The sequence below is a fragment of the Chinchilla lanigera genome, unplaced genomic scaffold (genome assembly GCF_000276665.1).
Source record: "Chinchilla lanigera isolate Chin_1 unplaced genomic scaffold, ChiLan1.0 scaffold00032, whole genome shotgun sequence".
NCBI lineage: Eukaryota > Metazoa > Chordata > Mammalia > Rodentia > Chinchillidae > Chinchilla > Chinchilla lanigera.
In genome coordinates this window covers 5,278,927-5,284,847 of record NW_004955433.1, presented here as the reverse complement: position 1 = coordinate 5,284,847, position 5,921 = coordinate 5,278,927, and positions in this window count along the sequence as shown.

Below are 5,921 nucleotides of genomic sequence, written 5' to 3'. Positions count from 1 at the left end.
CTTTCTTTCTTTCTTTCTTTCTTTCTTTCTTTCTTTCTTTCTTTCTTTCTTTCATGTCTCTGTCTCTCTCACTCTCTCAGTACCAGGAATTGAACTCAGGACCTTGCACTTTTCAGGCAGACACTGTGCCACTGAGCCATATCCCTGGCCCCACAATCCACTTTCTGATCACACATTAATATGATCTACAAAATAAGTTCTTTCCCCCTCAAGAATCTCTCTAAACATATCATCAGGCTTGTGCTTAAGATCCAAGATCCTGTCATTAAATCCAATTTGGGTGTGGAAAGCCGATTCCTTGGGTCTATTCTCATAGGTCTGAGAGCCTGCTGAGTAAGTACATAAGCATGCGGAACACTCAGTGACGACATGAACAAGGATTTCCACAGCAGATACTTGCATTAGAGGAGCGGCAAACAGAGGTACAGAGAGGGCACTGGTCTGTAGTCTCGTAGCTGTTCTCTGCTTAGTTCTTGGTGCTGGTCCTTGTGAGGCATTCAGAGCTCTTAGCTTTGCCATTTGCAACCTTGTTTGTACCTTCTGGGCCATCCTTCCTTTTCCAGAAGATATAGCCAATATCCGCAGCTACCTGGATTTCTTTGCCACTTTCTTGCCTGTAAATACTGGATGGTAGTAATGCTTCCTTTCAGTGAACCTGTCTCTGTGTCTTTATTCCAAGTGGATAATCTTTAAAAGCTTCATGAGTTTCCCATGTATGAGTTCATAATCTACTCCATGCATCATAAGCCATTGTTTCCAAATCTTTTCTATAAAGATGCTGTGAGAAAATTCTCCTAATATTCTTAGAAGTTCTAGTCTTTTTTCTAGTACTGGGGGTTAAACTCAGGGTCTTTGCACAAAGCATCATCTCCAGCCACTTTATTTTTTGAGACAGGAGGAGTCTCACTAAGTCACTAAGTTGCCCAGGCTAGGCTGCATCTTGCAATTGTCCTGCCTCAGCCTCCTGCCACGATGCCTAGCTAGCAGTTCTAGTCCTTAGGGAGGTTGTGCACTGCACATGCTTACAAGTGCTTCAGAGCTCTGTTTGACAAAGGAGGCAGGAAGTATCAAAGTGACTTCCCATGGGCCCTGCTTACAGTAGACATGCCCTTTATAATCTCTTCTTCATCAGTATAGGCAGAACCCAGTGACTTTCTTCCAATAAGGAGAATACAACAAAAATAATGGGCTACGATTTCCCAGAATAGATTACACTCGCTCTGCTTCTGCCCTTCTTACTAAATTGGGAAAGGAAGATGGACATAAAGTGAGGAAAGCAAGGATGAAGAATTCTTAAAGGGAAACTGGAATTTGTTGTGCCAGACCAGCACCCATGAGTTCAAACTGGAACCTGCACCTGTCTCTGATGGTTGCTTACCTTAGTCAGAGAGGTGGCCTGTCGGATATACTGGTGCCTTTCACATATGCCCAGGTTACGATCTGAGGATATGGAAAGAGCACACTGACTGAAGCTGGAGAGACCATGGCCTTGGCTGTTGCTCACTATTGATGAGGTGAGGTCAGGTCAGTGGCAGTGTGTCTGACTGGGCACAGTCCTTGGTCTTACGCTGACTTCCAGCATGCAAGAATGGCTGCTGCTTTTGTCTGCCTTTCAGATCTTATGCAAAATAGTCCTATAGAAAGGCCTAGCTAAGAACTGTACAGAGAAAGGAATTCTGGGAAAAGTATTTCTGGCTTAGCCAAATTGACACAGTACAAACTTGCTCAGTTTTGGAAATAGCAAATATAATTGTACTTCTGCAGTTTATCTAGTTAGAGTTTTTAGGTAATGAGATTTGCCTTTTCTCTGTCTATCCGGTGTTTATCAAAATGTATTTAAGACATAGGCCACATGACTCAGCAGCAATAATAACTGGTCTCAGGTAATTTACAGACAAGCTGTAAACTGAGTTATAGCTTTGAGCAGTTTCAATTTTGGAAGACATGAAATTGAGATGTGTTTGTGTGTTAATTGTTGGATGATAAATTTTAAATAGTGCAATGGAAAACAACATAAAATTTGCTTTAATAGGTAGAAACTTCCCCAGAGAGACCAAAAAAAAAAAAAAATAGGCGTTGAGGGAGGGAAAGTGGAAGACAATGTGAAGTGATAAGGGAAGAACAATTTATTGGTCCTGGATCCAAGCAGAACAAACGGGGCTTCCTCTCTAGGTAGATGGGGAAAGCTTGGTGACTCATTGGAACATGCCACTATCTAATCTTGCTACTGAAAGTTCAAGGAGATCCTCAGACTGTAAATGGATCATGCAGTGCAAGATCTGGAACATTACCATTTTCTGTATTTTTCTTGGACAAATGTTTTCATGTTGTGTGTTCAGTTTTGCACTTAGGAAAGATAGTCAAAATAGTAAAGTATGCATAGAATTAAAGCTAAGGAGAGTTAAGCCAAGCCAGGTGAGGTGGTACATGCTAGTAATCTCAGCAGTTGATCCTCTGAAGGACAGGGGCAGAAAGATCACCAATTTTAGCCTAGCCTGGTCAAGTTTGTGATTTACGGAGACCCTTTTTCAAGTTAAAAATGAAAGGTTTTGGGGATGTAGCTTAGTACAAAGGCCCAGGGTTCAATCCCAAGTATCACAAAAAACAATTTGAAAATTTTTTTGAATTTGTCATTTTTCTTTTTTTAATCAGTGTATGTTTGCAATACATGATATTGGCATTTATTTTGGGGAATTATTATGTATATAACATATTTTAATCACTTTCAATTCCTGTTACCTTCCCCACCATATCCCTTCCTCACTTTCCTGACCCCCTTTGTCTACTCTAAAAGTCTGCATCTTTTTACTCTAATTTGTTTAGCTTCCAGTGGCGCGATCAGTCAGCTCTTGGTACTTATATAATTTGTTTATAATTGGGTTTCTCATATAGGAGAAGCAATACAATATTTGACTTTCTGTGTCTGACTTATTTAACTTAGTATTATGTCTCCAGAGCCATCTGTTTTCCTACAAATGACTCAAATTCATCCTGGGTAAAATTATGTTGAATAAACTCCATTGTGTATATATACCGCATTTTCTTTACCCATTCATTTGTTGATGGTCATCTGGGTTGTTTCTAGAAGATAATTACTGTGAATTATTCTGCTATAAATATGAATGTACATGTATCTATGTAATAGGATGTGTTGTACTCTTTTGGAAGTATACCTAGGAAAGGTATAGTTGAGTCAAATGGAATTTTAATTTTTAGTTTTTTGTGGAATCTCTATAGCAGATTATACTATTTTTATTCTCATTGTCAATGTTGAAGGATTCCTTTTTCCCCATATCTTTGCCAATATTTTTTGGTTTTTTTTTTGTATTTTTGATGATAGTCATTCTGACTGGAATAAAATGGAATCTCAAAGTTGTTTTGATTTGCATTTCCTTAATGGCTAAAGAAGAGAAATATTTTTTCATGCACTTATTGGCTATTTGTACTTCTTTTTGAGAAGTCTCTATTTAAGTCACTTGCTTATTTTTTGAATGTGTTGTTGCTGGGGGAAAGCTACTATTTTTTTGTAGATATTTGCTTACTTTAGATATTGGTCCCCTATCAGAAGAGTAGCTAGCTGGCAATTTTTTTCTATTCTATAGGGTTTGTCTTTACTTTGTTGATTGTTTCCTTTGCTATGCAGAATTTCTTAACTTGATGTAGTCCCATTTGTTAATTCTTTATATTATGTCTTGTTCAGTTGGAGTTCTGTTTAAGAAGTCCTTGCCTGTGCCTGTGGCTTCAGGGTTTGCTCCTATGTTATCTTTCACCATTGCAATGTTTCTGTTTTTATGTCTAGGTTTTCCATCCAGTTTGACTTGGTTTTAGTACAAGGTGAGAGATATGAGTCTGATTTCATTCTTCTGTGTATGAATACCTGCTTTCCCCAGCACTATTTGTTAAAGAGGCTATCTTTTTCTGCTGTGTATGTTTTTGGCCCAAAATTAGAGGGGTGATTTTGTTGTGGTCCAAGATCAGATGGCTGGAGGTGCCTGGGTTGGTTCTGGATCCTCAGTTCTGCTTCATTAGTCAACATACCTCTTTTTTTGTGTCAGTACCATGCTCTTTTTATGTATTATAGCTTTGTAGTATAACTTCCAGTTGGGAATTTCAGTGTCTACCACTGTGCTCTTTTCCATAAGATTGCTTTGGTCACTGTGAGTTTCTTCCATTTCTGTGTAAATCTTAAGATTGTGCTTCTGTAGCTCCATGAAAAATGTTCTTGATATTTTAATAGGATTGCATTGCATCTATATATCAGTTTTAGTAATGTTGACATTTTAATGGTATTAGTTTCACCTACCCAGGAACAGGGATTGTCATTCCATTTTCTGATGTTCTCTTCAATGTCTTCAGATTTGTATACCTTTCTTTATAAAGGCCTTTCACTTCCTTGGTTAGATTGATTCCTAGTTATTTAACTTTTTGAAACTCTTGTGAATGAGTATTGATTCCTGATTTCTCCTTCTTGGGTTTTTTATTTGGTGCACAAGTGCACAAGAATGCTACTCATTTTTGCATGTTGATTTTGTATGCTGTCATTTTGGTGAATTTATCAGTTCTGGAAGTCTTGTGGTGGAATTTCTTTTTGGGTTTTCTATATAAGGAATCATATCTGCAAACAGATAATTTAACTTCTTCCTTTCTTATTCATTTCTTTTATCTTTCCTGATTGCTCTGGGTAAAATTTCAAATACTATATTGAACAGGAGTGATGAGAGTGGACATTCTTGTCTCATTCCTGGTTTTAGAGGGTTACTTTGAGTTTTTCCCCATTTGGAATGATGTTGGCCATGGGTATGTCACATATGGCTTTTACCCATTTGAAGTAAGGTTCTTCTATACATATTTTCATCAGAGTTTTTATGATGAAGAGGATTTTGTACTTGTCCAAGGCTTTTTCTCTATCTACTTGGATAAATGTGTGGTTTCCATCATTGATTCTATTAATAACATTACATTTACTGATTTACTTATGTCACATCAACTTTGGATCCCGGAGATGAAGCAATCTTGGTCATAATGTATGAACTTTTTAATAATTTGTTGAATTCTGTTTGTAGGTGTCTTCTTGAAGGCTTTGTATCTGTGCTCATCACAGATACTGGCCTGTAGTTTTCTTTTTTTTATTGAGTCTTCATCCTGTTTTGGTATCAGGGTGATGCTGGTTTCGTGGACAGAGTTGGGAAGTGCTCTTTCGTTTTAATGAAAAACTTTGAGGAATAGAGTTAGTTCCTTATTAAAGTTCTGATCAAATTCAGTGGTGTATCCATAGTCTTTTGGTCTTTTTTAGTTGGTGGAATTTTTATTATTGCCTCAATTTCAGGACTAGTTATTGATTTGGTCAAGTTTTTGACATCTTTTGGTTTATATGTGTCTAGGAATTTATTTGTTGCTTCCAGATTCTTCAGTTTAGTGGAATATAAGTTTTCAAAGTAGTTTGTTATCTGGATTTGGAGGTGTCTTATAATTTTGCCTTTTTCATTTCTAATTATATTGATGTGGGTCTTCTCTCTCTTTGTTTCATAAGTTCAGCTAAGGATTTACTAATCTTGTTTATCCTTTCAAAGAACCAACTCTTTGATTTATTGATCATTTGTATTGCTTTTTATGTCTCAGTTTCATTGATCTCTACTCTGATTTCATAATTTTCTCACTCTAATTGATTTCAGTTTATATTGTTCTGGTTTTTCTAGTGCCTTGAGATGTATCATTAGGTTATTTATTTGAGATCACTCTATTCCTCAAAGAGAAACTACGTTCTCTGCAATAAACTTCTCTTAAAGCACTGTTTTCATTGTGTCCTGCATGTTCTGATACATTGTATTTTCATTGTCATTTGTCTCAGGAATTGTTACATTTCTTCCTTGATTTCTTTAATGAGCCAACAGTGGAGAAGGGTTCCTTTTCCCCCACAGTCC